This window comes from Saccostrea echinata, unplaced genomic scaffold (assembly GCF_033153115.1).
Source record: "Saccostrea echinata isolate AGI-Se365-2 ecotype Australia unplaced genomic scaffold, CSIRO_AGI_Sech_v1 ptg000014l, whole genome shotgun sequence".
NCBI classification, from domain to species: Eukaryota; Metazoa; Mollusca; class Bivalvia; order Ostreida; family Ostreidae; genus Saccostrea; species Saccostrea echinata.
Genome location: NW_026889763.1, coordinates 19,969,676 through 19,993,532, shown reverse-complemented (window position 1 = coordinate 19,993,532; position 23,857 = coordinate 19,969,676). Strand labels below are relative to the sequence as shown.

General features: G+C 34.4%; 1 protein-coding gene and 1 long non-coding RNA gene across 2 annotated transcripts in view; both read left to right on the top strand.

The window, feature by feature from the left end:
• LOC133186914 (uncharacterized) overlaps positions 1-23,857 on the top strand; it is a 492,852-nt gene that overhangs the window by 384,235 nt on the left and 84,760 nt on the right. The gene's annotated exons all lie outside the window — the stretch shown is intronic.
• Positions 13,825-15,410, top strand: LOC133187335 (uncharacterized). Its single transcript, XR_009721176.1, has 4 exons — positions 13,825-13,853; positions 14,617-14,686; positions 14,962-15,097; positions 15,313-15,410. It is a non-coding gene; the product is annotated as an uncharacterized LOC133187335 (long non-coding RNA).

Below are 23,857 nucleotides of genomic sequence, written 5' to 3'. Positions count from 1 at the left end.
ATATAATCCATTAATCCACTAAGCAATAATTGCTTGGGTAGATGCTCTTGTTCCATTTTAATTTTATGGAGAAAAAAAGAGCTTAATATTTGATGTCAGACTTACTTCATATTTCTTTCCACAAATTGAATTGTACCATTAATATATTTATATAGCTTATCGTTTACGCGTGGCAAGAAACCCAGTGATGACAGCTTCATGCGCTTAACAGGCCTTAGTTATTTATCGGGGATATGTCATGAGGTAACAGTCAAATAATCTCATTTTCTGAATAACAATATTACTTATTGCTACAGATAATCATTTAAAAGGAGAAAAGTAGAGTTCTACCCTTTTTTTATGTACAAGATCCGTCATCGAAGAGTTATATAGACACTTTATTATTTTTTTTTTCGGGATGAAACACCAGTAGGTTTGTGTGTTAAGACAAGTCATTCTTTATTATGCGGTGTATGGACTATGATACATATTTCCAAATATTTAATAGTACTTTGGTACTTACAGTCCAATCAAGAGAAAAAAGTTTTTTTAGGGGCTGATGTTCAAATAAAACAAAATGTGTTTGTGAAACACAGATGCCCTCGTATGGCAGTTCATGGCGAAGGTTGTCATAAAAATTAATGGTGCACAAAGGAAGGCATTGTCACAAGAAATACAGAGGTGAAATATGAAAGCCATAGAATCAACCATTCAAAAGTTATTGACGAAATTTTTCTGACATCAAGGTCAAAGGTGCAAAAATGTTGGAATTCAATGAAAGTTCTTGCCACAAGAAATAAACCGGTGAAATACTTAAGCCCCAGCACTAACCATTCAGTAGTTATGGTTTAGGTTAAAGTTTTTCAAAGTAGGTCAAGCTCATAAGGTCAAGGTCAAAATGTCAATACTGTTGGTACCTAAGACAAGGTCTTGTCAAAACAAATGTACATACCGAATATGAAATCACTTGCTTTAACCGTTCAAAAGTTATGGCTAAGGTCAAAATTTGGTAAAATTTTCCAAAAGTAGGTCTAACTCCAAGATCAAGTCAAAAATGTCAAAAATATTTGTACCCAAGGAAAGGTCTTTCCACATGAAATACACCTGTAAAATATGAAAGCTATAGCTCAAACCAATCAAAAATTATGGGCAAGATTAAAGTTTTTACGAACTAACAGACAAACAGACAAACAGATAGACAGACAAACGGACGGACAGAGCAAAAACTATATGCCCCCCGAATCTTTAATAACGGGGGCATATAAAATAATAATAACACTTGTTGTTACCTGTAAGTTTTATTTTCTACGTGTGGTTTAAAAGATTTGAGTGTAAGTTCCCCTGAAGAAGTGTGAAGATAACGAAACGCACAATACATTCTGTCTACAAGCTAGCCAAAAAATAGGAGAAAACAAGATGTGTTTGTGAAACACTGATGCCCCCGTATGGCAACTTGTAGCAAAGGCTAAACTTTCTCAAATGCAAATCAAATATGTTGGTACCCAGAGTAAGGTCTTGTCTCGAGGAATAAACCTGTGAAATGTGAAAGCCCTAGCATCAACCATTGATAAAATATGAAAAAGGTTATTTTTTTTCAAAAGTATGTCAAACTCCAAGGTCAAAGGGTCAAAGTAGTTAGTATTCAAAGGAAGGACTTGTCACAAGGATTACACTTCTGAAATATGAAAGCCTTAGCACCAATTGTTCAAAAGTTATGGCCAAGATTAAAGTTTTCCAAAAGTAGGTCAAACTCCAAGGTCAAGGTCAAAGGGTCAAAGTTCTTGGTATCCAAAGAAAGGTCTTGTCACAAGGATTACATATGTGAAGTATGAAAGCCCTAGCGCCAACCGTTCAAAAGTTATCGCCAAGGTTAAAGTTTTCCAAAAGTAGGTCAAACTCCAAGGTCAAAGAGTCAAAGTTGCTGGTATCCAAAGGAAGGTATTGTGAAGTATGAAAGCCCTAGCACCAACCGTTCAAAAGCTATCGCCAATGTTAAAGTTTTTAAAAGTGGGTCAAACTCCTAGGTCAAGGTCAAAAGTTCTAAATTGTTGGTATCCAAAGGAAGGTCGTGCCACAAGGATTACACATGTGAAGAATGAAAACCTTAGCATCAATTGTTCAAAAGTTATGGCCAAGGTTAGAGCTTGGTAAAATTTTGCAAAACTGGGTCAAACTCCAAGGTCAAGGTCAAAAGGTCAAATATGGTGGTTCTCAAAGAAAGGTCTTGTCACAAGGAACACACATGTGAAACGTGAAAGCCATAGCTCCAACCAATCAAAACTTATGGGCAAGGTTAAAGTTTTTGCAGACAAACAGACAGACAGACAGACTGACAGACGGACGGACAGGGCAAAAACTATATACCCCCGAATCTTCAATACGGGGGCATAATAAATTAAATAATCAGACTTAACTCAATATGAGTTAAGTCATACAATGTATTATGGAAATGAGTAGATCAACTTCTTGTAACATAGTCAAAGAACCATAAGTCTTACAATATTATCATTACTGACTTTCGACACTACCCTTTACAATTATCAAGTTTTGATACCATCCCCTGAATGTGCTATCCTTGCCGAAGAATTACCCCCTTGAATATGACCATCTTTATGTATCCCACTACCTACCTACCTACCTACCTCCCTCCCTCCCTCCCTCCCAGGAGTGTAAAGTATACCATCAAACAGCTTTACAAACGTTTAAAGATTCACCTCATCACGATGCCCCACCCTATCCCACCCGTCTTGAATTTTCAGCGTTTTAAAGTACGAAAAATTAACCTTGGACAACAGCCCACCCCACCATCGGAAACACGGATCCCTTGTAACAAAGTAAGAGGAGTCATGTATCCAAAGAAATCTGGAAAGTGTCACGAAAAAAGTTGTCCATCTTTCTGTAAGTTTTTCTTTCTCAGAATGACAAGCTTTGATTTCTCTAATTTTATCGTACATTAAAGCCCTAAACGGAAGTTGTTGTATCTTCTGTAAAGTCCTTAAAATGTCATGGTAATATTCGAGGAAGAAATGAGTGATTTACAATAAAGAAGCTCAAAGACGGACGTCTAGAAAAAATATATCATAAAAGAAAAAAAGTATCTCAAAGCGAACCATTTCATGTTAAAGAAGGTTAATGATTGATAATTTAATAAAATACGAGCTTAAAGTGGGAGGTGGGGGGGGGGGGCTGAATTGATAGTCCTCGATATACGAAACAAGTGCCTGTGGGAATTTCTCTAATTACCAGAATCAAATTCTTTGATTCATCATAAGATTTAAGATCCAAATGTAAAATATCTTAATTTTAAAGATATGAATTATAAATATACGCACACAGTTTGTTATGTACAAGTATCCAATTATAATGATCAAATATCCCCCATATTTCAATGCGGGGTTGTGTCTGTCCTCTCAAAAGGAGGAGCACATTCTCAGTTTGACAACGATTTCTACCTGATTCTTTCGACCGGGCTCTTTTTATGTCACCAGAGTTACTCTGGTGACCTATTGCTTTCCGTTCTCGTCCGTCGGCGTGCGTCGTGCGTCCTGTGTTAACATTTGAATATTTTTAGCTTCTTCTCTGAAACCGCTTAACCAGTTTCAACCATATAATGTAATACCATGTAATAAGCATTGACCCCTTTACCAAAATTGTGAAATTCATGGCCCCAGGGGCAGGGGTTCTGGTGTTAGGGTGGGACTATATAGATCATATAATGAAAGTGCATTATTTCTTTGAAAATCTTCTTCTCTGCTCCTGGGTATTGAATAATGTAACTAAGTACATAGTTATGAAGAACAAGAGTGCCTCTTCCGAAATTGTGAATTTCATGGTCTCAGGGTCTGGGGTTCTGGTGTTAGGGCGGGACTCTATTGACAATATAGTGAAAATGCATTAATTCTTTGAAAATCTTCTTCTCTGCTCCTTGATATTAAAATAAACTAACTAAGAACATAGTTATGATGAGCATGGCTGCCTTCTCAGAAATTGTGAATTTTATGGCTCCTGGGTCTTGGGTTCAGGTGTTAGGGCGGGACTCTATTGATTATATAATAAAATTGTATTGATTCTATGAAAATCTTCTCTGTTCCTGGATATTAAATAAATAAGTACATAGTGACTATGAGTTATGATGAGCATGGTTTCCTCTTCCAAAATTATGAATTTTATAGCCCCTGGGTCAAGGGTTCTGGTGTTAGGGAAAATAGGGAAAATGCATTAATTCTTTCAAAATCATCTTCTCTGCTCATTGGTATTATTAGCCCCCTACCGGTGAAACCGGAGGGTACTATAGGTTTCCTCTGAGTCTGTCCGTCTGTCTAGCTGTCCCTCTGTCTGTCTGTCAGTCTGTCCTACTTAGTTTTCCGCACTTTTTTTCTAAACTCTGCAGATATTGAGCTGATTTTTGGTATGTGAGTGTATCTTGATTAGTTACAGATCAAGTTTCCATTTCGTTTCGCTTCAATGATTTTCGACGGAATTATGACCTTTTCAATTTTTCAGGGTTCTCCGCAATTTTTTTTAAACGCTTGCAGATATTGAGCTGATTTCAGGCATGTGACTTAACCTTGATTAGTTATAGATCATGTTGGCATTTCGTCCCGCTTCATTGATTTTTGACAGAATTATGGCATTTTCAATTTTTAGCGGGAACCAGATTACACTTGCTGGTAGGGGACTAGTATTGCTAATGCAATACTCTCAGAATGCTTGTTCAAACAAAGGAAGTGCATCGTTATGATAAGGAAGAATGCCTCTTCCAAGTTGTGAAATTCATAGCCCCTGGGTCAGGGGTTAGGTGAAGAAGGGGGGAGGGAGACTCTATTGATTATATATTGAAAATGCATAATTTCTTTCAAAATATTTTTTCTACTACTGGTTATAAAGCAAAGAAACAAGTGTATAGTTATGATGAGCAAGGGTGCTTCTTCCAGAATTATGAGTTCATGGTCACTGGGTCAGATGTTCTGGTGTAAGGGTGGGGCTTTATTAATAAAATACGAAAATTATGCAAGAATATGTATTGTAAAATACAAAAAGTACTTTCTCAGTTTTAATGATCAGTTAGTCTTGGAAATGATAGATGAATTAAATTGAGACAAAAATAACTTATCTTTTTAAATGTTCTTCAAAGGCCAAGAGAGGCCAATGTGAGAAGTAATAATATGGGATTAAAAATAGACATTTTGTTAAATAGTCTGAATGGTAATAGTGATAAATGGGGGACAGATTGATACTAAACCAATTATTTTGGTGATGCTAATCATACTATATATCTTGCTTTTGGGCAACAAAGCTTCATTTATCAGCTTATGGATCCTCTAAATTGTTGTATTGTACTCAGGTGACCGCTAAGGCCCCTTGGGCCTCTTGTTTGAAGTTTAACTTCTTCACATACTAAAACAACCATTTCTGTCGTTTTGAAAACATTTCCATGTGTACCAGACATTTCAATGCCGCCTGTGCGAACGAGCCACTATTTTTCAACAAGCCAGATTTCAAGCCGATGCGTATAAAACTTTTGGGGGGTAGCATTGATCGTAATGGCAAAAATTCCATACTAAATCAACAGCAGAAAACTTGCATTTGTCTCATCAGAGAGGGCGGGGGGGGGGGGGGGGCAGTACAAGCTACAAGCGACCTGATAACAATAAATAGAGGATAGGTGTTTATTCCTTTTGCGTCATTCATTACCTGAAAGTTTTATTTAATGCAAATGATGATTGATGTGTGAAAAATTGACTTTCGACTAGTGTGTGCATATCAATATAGATGGAATTGTAGCAATGCAGAGTTACATGTAAGAGACATATGTGAATAATAGATCTCTTCTAAAGGGGGAGTTTCGATAAGGCCGCTCAGCGGCCCACTTTTTTTCAAAAAAATAAATCTCAATTTATTTTTTCAGAACTAGTTTAGAATTCAAGATAAATATGTATAAACTTTTGTTATTTATATTTCAAAAGTTAATATGAGATGAATTCACACCGTAGCTGATACAAACTTAGATGTACCCTCAGATGCGTTAACATTAGGCTTATGGGAAAATATAAGAGGGTGGCATTTATAAATCGATGTTTAGAATATGAAGTGCATTATGGACACTCACTTAAATTTGTTCAGTAATTAGATATACTCTGCACACTAATTTCTTGAAATATGATGAGTGTCGCGTGTGCACTTCATATCCAAAAATTAAAAATTGAATAACATTTGCATATCTAAAATTAGAAGCTCCTGGTTCTTGATCTGACTATGTATTAAAATACTAAGCCAAAAGTAGCATATTTTTTTTTAAATCAAAGAAGATTCCCGATTATATTCACAGTAGAAAAGATTATCGTATCCTATCTTCATTTCGATATTTTTTGTCGCCAACATATAACGTTTATGTCACATTTTTAGCTCACCTCCTCGAAGTTGGAGGAGCTTTTGTAATACCGCCGGCATCGGTGTTCCACGTAAAAGTTTTTGAAGCTAATTTTTTTTTTCAAGTATATCTATGCCCTATAGTAATTAGAGTCACCTGATCTAGCTTGTTTCCTTGTCACCAGTAAGGTTTCAGATCCTGGAATTTTAGCCAAAGAATGTCCAGGTTTTAAAAGCAGGTTTAAGTTTTTGGAGCAGAGCAACTGTAAGCACTTGTTGACCAGACTTGCTTCATGATGCATCTACATAAGCACACTACTAGATTGCTTCAGATGTTGGATAAGACCTACATTTCCTTAATGAGTGAGCAGGTTAAAGATTTTGAAACGGGTCTCATTCTTATGTAACTATAAGCCCTATCGTAACTAAACTTGCACTGATGATGCATCTAGGATTGCACACTACCAGACATGGTTCAGATGCTGGATCTTTCTTACGTTTGCATAGTTACAAGAAAGTCAAAAATATACTTTCTTGTATAGAAATCCACGCTCCAACATGCTAGAGAAGCGCCCATATATTTCCGTGTGGTTGACAAAGGGAACGTGGATTGTTTATAAGTCTGGATGTCTAGGCGCATATGTCTGCCTGATTAAGGATCAAAACACATGTCTTTGGCGTTTACATCTGTATTTCGAATTGCGATCTGGTCTAGCAAATCGTATATAATGAATTCTAAAACTAAATGAGAAGTGACTAGAGTTGGTGAAGCAACTTAAGTATCTATGGAGAGTTGGGAGGCGAGAGGAAATTAGTCCTGGCTGGGATTCTCTCAGTTATGCTGAAAACATAATGCAGATCTATGTGGGCAAATACTTCTAAGTTTCAAAATGAAAAGGAAACACTCAATGTATTATAGATTTTTCCATCATTTGGCTATTAACATATTACGTATCATGATAAAAATATTTTTGACTGTAATTAATATTATTCATATTATCAAATACATTGCAATATACTGAAGCCGGTAGGTGCTAGATAAAAAAATATTTTATCTGGCGGCCGCCAGAAAAAAAATTAGTGGTTTGCCAATCAAGTTGTAGCACCCAATGATGTACCTTAATGCACTTGATCGACAGAGGTACACAGACCAGGTATTTTTGAAGGCGGTGCTTAAAAACTCTGCCTTTAACGACATCTACAACTTCTGTTTGTAGTCAAATCTGGAAGTTTCATGCCTTATTAGCAAAGATGAAATCTACACTTTATACAAAAATTCACTTCATAAGGTCTTCACCTCATAACTTTAAATTTATGTTTTATTAGATTACATGTCTACACCGCAAGAAACTTATTTGTCGGCTTCTAGTTATTTATGTGGCGGCCACCAGATAAGTTTCTGGTCGCCACCAGTGGCCGCAGGAAAACTATTTGACAGCCGCCAGATATATTTTTCTAGCGGCCGCCGAATACATGTAATTATGTGGCGGCCGCTAGATAAAATAGTTTTCTTACCTGGCACCTATAATGTATCGGCTTACGTAGCAATATGATGCTTTTAAATATACTTATTTATGTATGTATATAAAGTTGCATTTATTTTTTAATCTTTTTATTTCAAAACATTTTTATTTAATTTCAATTTTATGATATTAAGGTATATTTTTATAACATATGTAGTTGTATAACCTCATTGATGAAAATGTATTGCATATCCCTGAATATGACGTTTACCTATCCCATGTCTACATATCTTTTCATTTGCATTTTTCGTATGGGAAAATGTTAAATATTAATTATAAAGTTAATGTATAAACTGTCGATTAATTATGATGTTAAAACTTTTTATATATGTTTACGTTTTATAAGTTCAATTCATCCTCTTTTAAAGAAAAGTAACATTTCACACACCAGAAAAATATCGCACCTTAAAAAAAACATTTGCATAAGAAAAATACCATTTTCAGTAAAATAAATTGTTGAAATTGGTTAATTTATGTCTTTATTAATATTTATCCTATTTCATTTACGATTTTGACGGTTTAAAAAATCCACTTTCCCCCTAAAAAAATGTCAACCCCAAAAATAAACGAAAGGGGGTATTAGTATACTTAAATTTTCAATTATCGCGTGACCGGAAAATGCGTAACATAAATTATTTTCATATTTTTAGGAAGATAAGGAGTTTTTCTACAAAATATCAAAATTTCATAAAATTTCGTAAGGGGCCGAAAAACGACCTTATCGAAACTCCCCCTTTTTGTATTAAAGGACAATAAACCTCACTGTACTTGATGTATTCAGAAATTTTCTTAAATTTTGACATTCCACTTGACTTCAACACAAGTCAAACATGTGTATATTACAAGGAACAATGAATTCTAATCTCATACTGACAATATTGTACGTGAGTAGACACAGGATTTTTTTAACCCCCCCCCCTCAAAAAAATCTGAAACAAATAAAAAATTGGGAAGAAAACTTTCCAAGTTGTGAAAAAAATGTTTTATGCCTGTGTATCACAAAAACAATGATGCATTGCATGGTGCAGGAATATTCTTTTTTTTCAAGGGGGAGGGGGAATGTTTATACTCAAGGCCAAAATTAAAAATATGTTTGTTTCCCCTAACGCGACCGAGCCAATTAAATCGCGCCGACTGAAAAGTTTTTTTTTTAGATAAGTTCGTTCAAATATATTTTTTTTAATTGTTCATCAACTTTCATATGCATAAAATACAATTTCACCAAAATCCGGTTGTTATGAGAATGACCGATTTTGATCTACTTTAATTTTCAAGCCTTTGTTGGAAACAAAATGGTGCCCATAACATTGTGGTCTCAGGGGGGTTCTTGTTATGAAACAACGGCGACGTATTCACCTTTTGCCTTTAGCTTATTAGAATCCTACTCACTTGTAACATTTCATTAATAAAATACACTATGACTAACAGTGATTTGGTGATATTTTCAAACCTATCTTTGAAAATTAAGGTACAGAGTAGTCGCCTTATAAGCTGACGAGGGGCCAACCTTGTGAACACATCAATCAATTTTAAATTTTATTTAATCTGAGACAGTTCATCTATGTTCTTATGTTTACTATATGTGACTACAGGAGTTGTAAATATGTGTGCATATGACATACGGGGGTAAGACTTCATCTTAGTAATTTTAAACATGTAATTTTTCAAGAATCCCTCATTTGAATCCAAAATCTCATGGCTTGCCCCCCCCCCATATATATATATATATATATATATATATATATATATATATATATATATATATATATATATATATATATATATATATATATATATATATATATATATATATATATATATATATATATATATATATATATATATATATTGTGTGTGTATCTATCTATCTATCTATCTATCTAATCTATCTATCTATCTAATCTCTCTCTCTCTCTCTCTCTCTCTCTCTCTCTCTCCATATATATATATATATATATATATATATATATATATATATATATATATATATATATATATATATATATATATATATATATATATATATATATATATATATATATATATGTGTGTGTGGATGTGGGTGTGGGTGTGTATGTGTGTGGGTGTGTGGGTTTAGGGGTGTGTGTGTGTGTGTGTGAGGGTGTGTGAGGGGGTGTGAGGGGGTGTGTAAAACATAAGACTTCTTGTACATATTCATATGGAGACTTCTTATACATCTCCATATGGGAGACTTCTTATACATCTTTATATGGGAGACTGCTTATACATATTCAGATGGGTAAAAAAGCAATTTTATTAACTTTTTGTTAATGAGGATGAATGCATATGATGATATAGAGAATTCAGTAAATCCTTCCGTTTGACAGTGGATACCCTATCTCTCGAGAATCAGATAACAGACTTTCAATAGACACAATACGAGGTTTTGATACTTTGGGTTTCTTTATAATTTGCTAGTAACAAAAACACTGCATGTTTAGAGAGTGTCAGGACCTTTTCCCGATAAAACCCTTTCTCTTCTAGAGTTAATTCTTTGCAGTACCATTTCACAGTAGGTCAATGCAATCTCCGACCCAGGTCATATCACTTATTTCCTGTATGTGCTATTTAACTCTTATCTGGTTGAATAAATTTATTCATATCTCTATTAATTCATCGGAGGTTATCAAAGAATTAGAAAGACTACATAGACAATATGATTCCAACAAAGGCATAAATCAATACATGTATCTTCTTTCTTTTCAAGGCACATTGTTATAACCGTATTTATAAAGAATTTGGATTTAATTCTACTTTTTGAAATTCAACTTATACACGCAGTTCACTTTCTAAAGATGAAATTCTTCAAAATAAAATTTCAGTATTTAAAACTTTTAAAATATAAAATGTTAAGTAATATATGCAAAATGATAAACATGTTAAGATAATGAACAGTTATCGATTTCAAAATCTACATATACAATTCAAATCTTTGATTGATGGTCTGCTGTTTCAGGTCCCGTTCGAGAATTTTTCACTCATATAGAGACGTCACAACATACCGGTGAAGGGCTTCAAATTTAGACCTTTACTCGGCACTCAGGTCCATTGAGCAGTGTGGGTTCTTTATCTTGCCAACGCCTAACGTGACACGGGCCTCGGTTCTTAAGGTCTCATCCGAATGACCCTCAACTTTCACTTCAAAGTGCCGAGCGCTTGGCGAAGGAACAGCCAATACCTGATTTTATCGACTTAGGTCAGTTGCGACCCTGATTCGAACACACGACCTTCCGATCACGGGGCGAGCTCTCTACCGACTGAGCTACCGTGACGGTTCAAATCTGTGAAGAGGGCATGTGCTTTATCTCAGAGTCTTTTTTATATATGTTTTACCAATAGCACTTCCGGTTTTGACATAATCCCTCCTTTCAAAATGTAAATTTATCGAAATATTGATTTGAGAAAATTCTTGCTTTATAAAATGAATGAAAATGAGCGAAATTGTTCGTTAAAAATAAGGGAAACTCGTTAAACCTCAATGAAATGTCAAATTAATTTTTCAATATATCATTCTGGCTTCTGGAAAGACAGATGTTAAAACACATCCCATCCTTTAAATCGTTTTTATTAAATCAATAGCCCTACCTAGCATTGAAGTTGTTGGTGCAAGATTCCCTTGACATCTGTTTGACCCTGCTGGAAGGTCTAGCCACTTTCAACAATGCTTTCTTACATTATACTATATTAAACTTACCATGGATCTACAATGGATCCACAAATGGACTTTTGCGAGAAGCACTGACTTTTACAGTTGACTGTTTACTTTGACATTTAAACCTGTATCATGTATGGAGGTACAGAATTGATAATAGATGGGAAAATATTCCTAGTGGTCATAGGTATGGTGTTAGGGGCACTAACATGTGAAGGCCGGAAGATTAGGGTAAGGTGGTTGTCGTTTGCTTCAAGGGCAATTTATTTGTGCTTTGAAATAACCCGTTATTTTCGTTTAATTAAATATTGACCTAAATATTTATATCGTAGAAGAGCTTCAGTACATTGTCCTAGTGTAAAAGTAAGCCGTCAACTGTAAAAGTCAGCGCTCCTCGCAAAAGTCCTATAGCCCATCACTGTCGCCATACAAAGAATGACTTCAGAGTAAGATGCAAAAACCCTCGGTCTTTACAACTTCCAAGTCAAGAGTCTGTATGAAATAAATCACCAACAAATTGCTACATATGTTATAAAAGACGCAAATATCAATCAAGAATTCATATTTTGTACATGATCTATTATCTTTCGTTATGTCAACATCAACAGTGCAACGTCATCAATTTTTGCGTCAAATATTTTGATGGAATCCTTCATAGTTTTACCGGAGTCATCTCAAAGTTTTGCTAAAAAAGAAATTTGAACGAGATTAAAAAAAAAAACAGCTATAACTGTGTGATTTGATATTTGCAGTATCCAACTTGTTAAATGGTGTTTATTCTCTCGGCAAACCTCGCTAATATACACTTTTTTCAACTTGTTTGATAGAGGAAATCTCAAATCACAGTATATTTCTTTCTATATATTTATATCACTAAAATGTTTAAAGCACCTGAAATTTGAAATATGTCTTAATTTTTTAAAATCATGACAAACATGTATTTGATTGATATCATACTGTGTTTTTTTAAAACATCGAGAATTTTCACTCATATAGAGACGTCACCATATATCAGTGAAGGGCTTCAAATTTAAACCTTTACTCGGCACTCAGGGCCATTTAGCAGTGAGGGTTCTTTATCGTGCCAACGTCTACCGTGACACGGGGCCTTAGTTTTTAAGGTCTCATCCGAAAGACCCACAACTTTCATTCCAAAGTGCCGAGCGCTTGGCGAAGGAATAGTTGCTACCTATTTTTCATCGATTAGGTCAGTAGCGGACCTGATTCGAACACACGATCTTCCGATCACGGAGCGAGCGCTCTACCGATTGAGCTAATGCGGGTTATATATATTTGAAACCAATTGTATACATACTTTTTTTAAATGATATGACATATTAGTGAAGAGCTTACTCTAAACTTATGTTTTGCACATTATATATTAAGGTTATGTTGCAATTTTACTTTTGTAGTAAATAATGGAGGTTAGAAACCTGTGTTTTGTAGTGCAAGTTCGTTGAGAGAGAGAGAGAGAGAGGTGGGTAATAATATGACTGTAGGGTTAAAAACATCCATTTCTATGTCAACCAGTAACATCGATTATTTTCCATGGGGGTTTAGGAACAAGAACAAAAAATATTTCACAAGCAAAGTAAAAAAAAAGGAATCTTTAAATTGGGAGGGGTTGGATTTCACTCAATATTGTCAGAAAAAGAATTTGGTGAATGATCGTGTGAGGATTCAAACATACTACAAGAAAAGTGGGATGGGGTGCTAAGATGAAAATTATACGATACTAACAGACTGATAGATTTTTCTCAGAAAAAAATATTACTGTACCTAAAGAAAGGTAATGTGTGTTTTAAAAATTTGTTTGAAAAAATAATATGAATTGGATAACAGGAATGACAGAAAATGATCGACAAGTTTGCACTTACAGTTGCGCAAAGTTGTTTTTCAGAGTAGGAGACTAGATGCCGCTCAATGATCACGGTATTTTAGGTTTACAAACCTCTTCATATTTAAATTTTTTTCTATTCAATCTTTTAATTGATCGGTGGGTTGCTATTTTCATTCATAAAAAAAGTTTATGTAAATAAAATATACATGATTGTATAATGATTTAAAAAATGGTTCAGATATTTATCATTTTATTTTCCAAAACATTGACATCATTTATCTTTTCTGCCTAGGTTTACCACAAAATAAATTCAACGAGGAAATAATTCAAAAATGCATTGATTGGTGGATGTAGGTACTCTAACTGTATTAAAGGCATCAATCTCGACCATCTCGTTATCTGACCTACATCAACATGGGAAAACTTCTCGTTGTATTGACTCTTCTCTGTCTGGTGGCCCTGACGACCGGTGAGTGTACTTTCTACTTTTTACTCCCCCCCCCCCTCACTCTCTCAAAATTGTTTTTTTTCACAGTTAATCACATTTTTAGGTCAATTTTAGAATTTATATTAATCCTGCAAAAACAAAATTAAGTTAGAACTCTTAAGTGCTACAAATATAGAGCCAATGATTGACAATGTTGATTTATAGTATCAATGACAAGTTCATGTTGATCTGAATCCTGTAAATCTTTTTTATTATTATTTGAAAGAACTCTTTTCGGGAAATTTGTGCGCGGAAGTATGTTCGCTACAACCTCATTCTCGTGCATAATTAAAATTTTAAGGATTATATTAAACTAAAACTAGAGTAAAAGAAAATGTTTTGTCGCTTAAGGCCGGTTTACACTATGCATCTTGACAATTGCATCTAAACTCATGCTCCACATATTTCATGCTTCTATTTTGCCTCATTCATCCTGTTATTTCGACTATGTGTCTTGGCACAATGCGTACATACTGTATGAAGTTTTATCCGCTAAAAAAACAAAGCAATCAATACAGATTTATCTTAGCTGAGCGAATCATTTCTTATTTCTTTTTCTACGATAATTCTGGGAAGATATAACTACCGAAGTACTCCTCTTCATGATAATGATCAGATCATATTTTCTAATTGTAGTTTTAATCTGTATTTTCTTTGTTTTGGTTCTTTTGGTATGCAATTTTTGCTACTATATGAAGGAAAATAAGACTTATGATACAATCTTAACTCTGATCTCTTTTTTCAGTGGTCAATTCCATGCATCTTGACACATGGAATAGAACAAGAGGCAGCACCTATTAAATATGACACAAGGAGTATTTACACTGTGAATTTAGATGCATGTGTTAATTATAGTTTACTATAGTATTTTTTTTTGTTAGAGTTATATTAAACAAAAACTAGAATTTGTGAAAAATTTGTCTCGATTATACATGCAATAATACTATATTGCGAAAAATAAAGTGCTACGAAAATATGGTGATTTACAGCGTTCAGCACTTGAGTCAACATTTTAATCTGTAGATCGAATTATAATAAATGATGGAAGATTTTGAAAAGTTAATATTAATTCTAACTTTCTTAATTTCAGCTTATCCTCCTTACGAACAGCAACAACACCACTATCGTCGCAGCTGTCGTCATGACCTTCATTGTCAACACAGAAAATATTGTAAAATTGTGTCCTTCATCCCCTATAAGCTTGGCTACTGCTGTATGCGCAGTAAGTATCTATTATCCAGATACATTAGTGAATATATACTATGTTGGAACTTTTCATAATAATTGTCTTTACTAGCTTCTCAATGTTTGAGAAATTCATTGTTATTATATTTCTGTTCAAAGACTTAGGAGTTGTGACTATCACTAGTAACAAGAGTTATATTGCAACATTTACTGAAATATGAAATACAATTTTAGTTATGTATTTTACAGACTGGAGTAGTGGAAGATAAAATTAGGGGAAGAATGGAAAAAGGCATATGATTGGCTGATTGACAAAACCGCTTGATATTTCAAATTAATTTTAACTTGCAGTGATCAATGTTCAATTAGTTTATAGTCGAAGCATTTGAATAAAATCTTACATCTAATTTCAACTGTTTATTAATAAGATTGTCTATTGCATACTCTATAAGTTCAGACTTAAGGAAAGCTGTAGGTAATTAGCCTTTTACTGGTTGAAATTATTAGGATTTATACTTTTTACGAAATACCTCCATCTGATTGAACGGTTTCTTCCTTTGTTATTTTTTCTTCGACATTGCTCGACACTTGCTGTCTGGTTATTTTATAGTGTTCCCGACAAAAAAATCGTAAAATATTTTGATATCAGCTATCCCCTTCTCAATATGAGTAGATAAATGATTTTGAGCTGATTGAATGACAAACATTGATAATACAAATGGAAAAGCTGTTTTGAAAACTCAATTGGAATTTCGAACTACCTAAAATAAACTTTAGATTTTGGAGGAAAATAACAATAACAAAGAGAAAATCTGCTATTGCAATCAATAGCGTATGTCATCCCGAACTGAACCGTAAGCTGTAAGATCGTTCCAATGTTTCAAAAAGTGAGTTATCGTAGAAAAAGTCCCCCCCCCCCCTCCTTTCACACACACGCTATATAAATTATTATCTTGAAGAAAATTATTTTTGAGAGATCTGATTGGAGTAAAGTAAAACTATTACTTTTTCTTTGATATCCTAGGATAAGAAGGGGATCTTCGGTAGAAGACGAAAGACCTTAATTTAAAGAAAGCAAGATTCACGTCAAAACATGGCCGAAGGAAAATAATTCCTGAATTTTCCCCTTCAAATCGGGCATTTTTATAAAGGAAAGGGGCTATTTTTTTTATATCTGTGTATAGACCTAGCTGTCTTTAAAAGGGGGAGGGGGAAACTATGACATGGTCTTCTATATTTAAAAAAGAGGGAAATAAAATAAAATGCGCCCAGCAGAAATATACCATTTAAGACCCTTTTTATTTAATAGAAATTCGTTTCTATGGCATTAGGAAGGTTTTCCGTCTCCTTACTGTAACCAGAGAAGTTTTAACTCCACACTTCGTTCCATGTGCATTGATACGTTTCAGTTCCCGTAAACATAAATGAAAATAAAATGAATAGTTTGTAGTGTTTAAGAAACGTTAGTACGTTTGAAATGCTAAGATATTTTATTTCTTATTAATCATATCACGAAACTGGTAATATATATAAGCTGACTAGATTAGCCTTTACGTACCCAAGGAATATTAGGAAAAAAGAAATTAGGAAGACAGTGAAAAAGAATAATTTAGAGCTTTAAAAAGATCAAGCCTAAAAGTGTATACAAGTGCAAATATGTAAGTAAATTTTTTCAGTTTTTAAATTTTAAACATTCTTTGAAAATTTAATATATATCCGCACAACTGTAGGTGTTGACCGTAATTTCTGTGAAGTTTCATAAAGATTTTCTAAGCCTTCTACGAGAACGCTCCAAGACAAAAGTAAGGTGAACTAGAGCGAGCTCGTTGCAAAGCAACGAATAGGTCTTCCGTTGGAGCTGCGGAAGGAAGAAGTGACCTTGAGTCAAGGTCATGCCACATTCTAAAGTTATACATGTAAGCAATCTTGTAAGGGGAAGCAACTTACAATATTTCGCTAGGAAAAACTGTAAAGGAATGTACGTGACCTTGAACATTCCAAATGCCTTGCGTCAAACCATGACACACTCTCGTCATAAAACCCAATCTGTGTGTTACCGACTTGAAAAGTTCACAGTGACACGTCATGTTCTTTTAGTCCATACATACAGTCAAAACATCTTATCCTTAGTGACCTTGAACTTGAGTCAAGGCCATGTCACACTCTGCATGATACCAGCAATGTTTCACTAGTACAAATACGGTAGCGAAATTACAGTTTCTCTGTCAGTGACCTTGACTCGACCAAATGACCTTGCATCAAGGCCATAACACACACTGGTTAAAAGCAATCCCAGTCTGTGAGTTTCTGAATGGATAAGTTCAGCCATGTTTTTTCAGATCATACAGCGAGTCGGAATAATTTGTTAGGTTCAACATAATGATTAAAAAATTCATTGAGAATGTTTTATGCCCAGTTTGGATAAGTAGTAAAACGTGGAGATCGGTCCTTTGGATGAGACCGTATAAGGTCTCGTGTCGGGGTAAGTGCTAGCGTGAAAAGGATCTCTCATGCTATAAATTTTGAATTTACCGGGTGGCAGTAAATACTGACAACCGGTAAGTTCAAAATTTACAACATGACAGATCCATGGCACTTGATTCTACCTCTGATTTCAAAAGATTTGCACTGTTCCTGATTTGTATTGTTTGAACGGTCTTTTAAGCTTGAATGCTGCACAGGTGCTTGTGGACAGGACCCCCCCCCCCCCCCAATATACACCCCGGGGTCCAAGAATATTTTTATTCGTCTTTTTCCATAAATTAATCTTCTAGTACACATTTACAATGTACTCCATATGAAAAATCCATAAAAATAACGTAGAATTAACGTTTTATTAAAAAATCATACCCGCGGTATTATGAAATAGAGAAGGTAAGTCACTTCCATTTGTTAACACTGGACCCCTCTTGGATATCAGGCCTAAAATATCATATACATGTACCTACCACATGTCACCAAAATATGTTATTATATCTTGTTTCATCGTCGCAAGCCACGGGTTTTGTGTCCATTCTATTTCCACAAACCCGTGGCTGCCTCCTTCAAATTTCTCTCGTTCTCATGAATATTAATAACATACATTCAACCAATGGAATAACATCTGACGCTTCAAGTCAGAACCAATGAAAATGATCAGTCTATCTTGTATTTGGATGTAACCATAACCACGAGCTGTACATCAAATTCGGTTCGAATTTCCTTTCTTAACGAGTAACGCTATTCAGCGTTCTCACACAACGTCTACATTCGAAACCCTGTATTTTAATGTAAAACCTTGTAAGTATTTTAGAATATACGTTACTCACATCTGTTCTTCAGGATCTATCGTATTTTTTTTTTCAATAAATCTGCCACGCTTTGCAAACATGATTTCATTATGGGCACCGCCATTTAAGCGTACCAAAAATTGCTACAGAGTGATTTCATTGGTCAGGGTAAATCTGGCGTCACTTAATAAATATTCAATGATTCAGTCGCGAGAACGAGAGAATTTGGTAGGAGGCAGCCACGGGTTTGTGGAAATAGAATGGACACAAAACCCGTGGCTTGCGACGATGATCTTGTTTCGGTAGATATTTTTTGTCTTTAATCGTGCTATTTAAACGGAAGACCTTAAATAATGTCTGTAGCTGTCACTTTTTCGGTGTTTTTCAGAAACTTGATCGTAGAATTAGTCAAAGTCCACAACTGGACAATAAACTGATAAATCGGCTACAGTATATTATCTGTTCACAGAAACGACATATTGAAACTTGAAAAAAATAATCCAGAAGCAATTCATTTCATTGAAATTCTATCATGAATATTTTGTTTTAATCGATGGACTCGATAAATCAATAAACTGACCGAAGGAAAAACGTTGCACGTGCCGTAACATTCTGTGCGTTTTTTTTTTTTATTTTACATTCTACTTGCATAATATATGCACATGTACATGTACATATATATTAAACAGAAACATAAATACCAAGCCCGTCGGCATTTAAAAAAAAAGTAACAAAACATAATTTGATTTGATCTATTTTATTTCATTTAAACTCTATTAATTTGTTTTAAAAGTATGATTGATCTTTCTCCTTTTAATATACACTCAGGGTAAAAAAAAGTATATATTGACTCGCGTAACTTTCATGGTTGTAGTTACATTTGAAAATGAAGAAATAATGAAATAATGAAACGTTGAAGGGACTGGTGTGTTGTATGGCTAGACAACGCCTTGCACATGCAGAGAAATTTACCACAGGTACTCTAGGACAGGTGTGAAACCCCTAGGGCATGCCGTTTCCTGCTCTTGCTCTGCTAATCCCTATACACAGGAAATGATCGCGACAAATACTTAATACACAAAGAAACAGAATATATTCAAGTAAACTTGGCATTGATTTTTTTTCTTGAGTATTATTGAGAATAATAAGTTTTAGTGATATACCCCCCCCCCCCCCCGTTTTAATTGTTTTGTGCAGTTCATCACCATGCACATTCCATCTTCTGTAATTGGAGAAATGTTTAAATTAAAAACCACTGTTTACAAAAGAAGTAAATATCGAGGGAAAAAAATTGTTATATTTTATTGATATCTTTTATAACGTTCACGCGCCTACTCAATGCAAACGCTCACCATCGAATATTACAGCTTTCCGGTCATTCAACAATTTCAGGGAAATGCTTGCACATTAATACAGTAAAGTGAAATTATTTAAATGAATTATATTGTTCTAAATTTGGTAAAAAAAAAAAATGAACAGTATATAGATATATTTTCTTCCTCATAGGAATGCTGAAAACTGTTAATCGGAACTCGCACTGACTATTGTTTAGCACGTGTATGTAACATTGCAGTTCGCATATAATTTGAAAAGAGAAGTTATTAGAACTTATATTTCCGACGTTAAAGTTTGTCACGTTAAACTCTCAAATGACTCAGCTTATAAATAGTTTTCTTGATACTATTTTAAAAAAGATGTCGCTTTAGTATTGATATATAACTTAACAAAATTAATAATAATAAATAAAATTTAAAAAAAAAACGATTAAATATATTCTGCTTTACATTTTTTTTTTGTTCATTCATTATTTTCATCTTTTTCGAAATACAAGAAAATACTTTCATAAATATACATACACTGCGGGATTTTAATTTGTTTTTTTTTTTTTTAAAGAGGGAATTTCGCAAAATTCCTGTTCGGGGAGATAACTCCCGTTTGTTTACGATACTAGTTGATCGATGATTTAACCGCGGCGGGGACAGGTAGGTGATGAATTTCCCGCGGAGGGAACGCGGTTTACCAGTCTCACCTGGCCAAATCCAGCGTTGTGTTTATACCGCGACGGGGCGCGGGAAATACGGGATCCGCGTTGCATGTACTGTACATGTATAGTCAATCAGATTAGAAATACAGCGACTATCAGAATTTCGGGTCGTAAAAAAGATCTGATTTTGATTAGATTTCAGGTGTAGGCGAATGTGTGTGTACTGAGGGGTTAGTTAATTCATTCAAGATTTATGATATTGTTCGTTTGGACGAAGGCTTCATAAAAATATACACACTGCTTGTACAGGTACACATCAATGAATGTTCAGATTAATTCAAAAATCGGCGGACATTAATTTATTTTAGTTATCTAAAGGCAATGTTATTTCCAGAGACATTTATATTTTCTGTTTTTTTGTCTCGGATTTTTCTTTTTTGTGATTTACCGGTTTACAAAGGCCTGTGATTTAACAGCTGTTCATAAACGCTGTCAATTAATATATGATCAGAGAAAACGAGACATCTCCCGGTAATTCATTTCTTATGGAACATCTTAGTATTTACCTGTGTAATTACGATGTTACAAACCGTGACGATGACTGCCCAGAAGGACTACCCGTTATGAAAACAACTCATGATCAACTCAGCGGACCTATAATTGACTTTAATATATGCTGTAAATCAATAAAATCATTTCAGTTTAACTGATATTTTATTGCAAAGATAATGGGAAAAAAGACTTGGGATTTAGAATTTTTCTGAATTTCAAACGCTCGACATGCATATATTTGGGGCGCTCTTGCATTATGCACTTATAAAACGTGTATGTTCTGTACTTGCATGCGTGTACATTGTATGTATCCGTAAAACCTTAAGAGAGCTGATAAATGTGTTCTGATTTGCAGAAAAAATAATGGGAACCTATAAATAATTACATGTTTTTCATTTTGTTCGCATACAATAACAAGTTTATTAGAAAAAAATAATTTGTTCAAGGTTAGGTGTCTAATAAATTTGTAATATTCAAATACAGTTACACATGTATGTCTCACAGCTGTCTCAATCTACATATTTTGGAGGCGCGTGTGAATGTGGGATTTTGTATTTCCATACGCTCGATATGCATATATTTGGGGCGCTTTGTATATATACAGTTGTACATTTTAAGGGCGTCGACAAAAGAACGTATATTAGATTACATACATGTACATTTAAGTTTCAAAAGTTCCATTACTAGTAGGAATTAATTAAGGTTACATATTTTGAATTTTATTATGAATAAAACAGACAATTAACTCGATATCGAGAAATAAATTGTTTATAAAAACTAGAGCTGAGCTCGTTGCAAAGCAACGAGTAGGTCTTCCGTTGGAGCTGCAGGCAGGAAGAAGTGACCTTGAGTCAAGGTCATGCTATATCATAAGGTTATAAGCAATCTTGTAAGAGGTATCAACTAACAATGTTTCACTCTGTAGTATAAAGACGATAAAGGAATGCATGTGACCTTGAACTTGTCCAAATGACCTTGCGAAAGCCATGACACACTCTGGTTATGAGCAAACCCCATCTGTGTATTACTAACTTCTCAAATTCACACATGTTCATACAGTCCATACATCCAGTCAAAATATCTTATCCTTAGTGACCTTGAACTTGAGTTTAGGCCATGTCACACTCTGCATGATACCAACAATGTTTCACTAGAAAAAGACGGTAACGAATTTAAAGCTTCTCATCCAAACTCATCCAAATGACCTTTCATCAAGACCATAACACACACTGGTTAAGAAAAATCCCAATCTGTGAGCTATTGACTGGATAAGGTTAGCCATGTTCTTTCAGACCATAGATCGAGTCAAATAATTTATCAGGTTCCACACAATGATTTAAGGATTCATTGTGAATGTTTCTGTCCAGTTTGGATATTGAACAAGACGTGTTTGTGAAACACTGATGCCCCGGTATTGCAGCTTATGGCAAAGGTTTAAGTTTCTCAAATCCGTATCCAACTCCAAGGTCAAAGTCAAGAGATAAGAAATTATGTTACCCAAAGAAAGATCTCGTCTCAGTGAATATAACTGTGAAATATGAAACCGCTATAAGACTAACTATTGAAAAGCATGGCAAAGGTTAATTTTTTTTTATACTCAAGTCAAATGTTAAGGTCAAGGATAGATTAACGGTGTCCAAAGGAATGCCTTGTCATAAGAAATAGACATTGAAATATGAAAGCCCTAGCATTAATTATTCAAAAGTTATGACAAAGGTCAACGTTTTTTTTTCAAAAGAAGGTCAAACCCCAAGATCAAGGACAAAAGTCAAAACTGTCGGTACTCAAGGGAGGGTCTTGTCACAAGAAACACACATGTAAAAATATGAAAACCCTAACACCAACCGTTGAAAAGTTATGAATGAGATTAAAATGTTTCAAAGGTAGGTCAAACTCTAAGGTCAAAGGTAAAAAGTCAAAACTTTTAATTTTTTTTAAAGTACGTCAAACTCCAAGGTCAAGGTCAAATAGTAAAAATTGTTGATATCCAATGAACAGCGTTTTCACAAGGAATACACCTGTGAATGTGAAAACACTAGTCCCAACCGTTCAAAAGGTATTGCCAAGGTTAGATTTTTTAAAAAGTGGGTCAAACTCCAAGGTGAACGTCACAAGGTTAAAAATATTTATTCCAAAGAAAAGGTCTTGTCACAAAGAATTTCGGATGTGAAGTATGAAAGCCCTAACGCCAACTGTTCAAAAGGCTAAATTTTGTATAGTTGGTCAAACTAAAAGGATAAGAGAGACTCCGAGATATTCAATCAAGTAAACTTATGATATTGCAGATCAAATAAAGCATGAGCTATAAGAGCAGGCACGTAGCATCAGCCTCCCCCTTTTTTCAGACCTAATTTTTTACTTTAGTAATCTTCATTGAAAGTCCCGTTGGCCCCCACTTTTTGTTGCAGTATAGTCCCGTTGTCCCCACCCCTTTCCGCCAGGAAATAGGATTCTGGGCTATTTTCCTATTTTGGTTTTGCTTGTAAAGTCTTTTCAGGTAAGTTAATTTTTTTTCTCTGGTTGCCCCCCCCCCCCTTTTCAAAAACGATGCTATGTCCTTGAAAAATAACATGTAGAAATGTCTGTCCTGGCATATGTTATAGTTTTATAATCTACAGCCTAACTTTGCACTTAAACCACAAACACATACGTGTAGTACAAAATAATGATAAAAATAGAAATAATCAGTAATATTTAATTATTAAGATAAAAAATGAAAATAATACGAAAAATTCTATATTACATGTATAGAGAGATTGTCAATCAAATGGCATGTTCAACGCAATAGCAGCAATAAGAAACTCGCCGACAGTTTTTTTTTTTTTAAATTCCAAATTGCTTTTTAATTTCTACAGATATTTATAATCCTTTCAATGTATGTTCGTGGATTATTGATGGAATAATTTTAGTTACATGTCAAGTTTAATATTATGGTGTTTGTGCTTTGTAGCAAGGATTTGCTAAATACTTAATATAATATTCTATGAATGTACCGA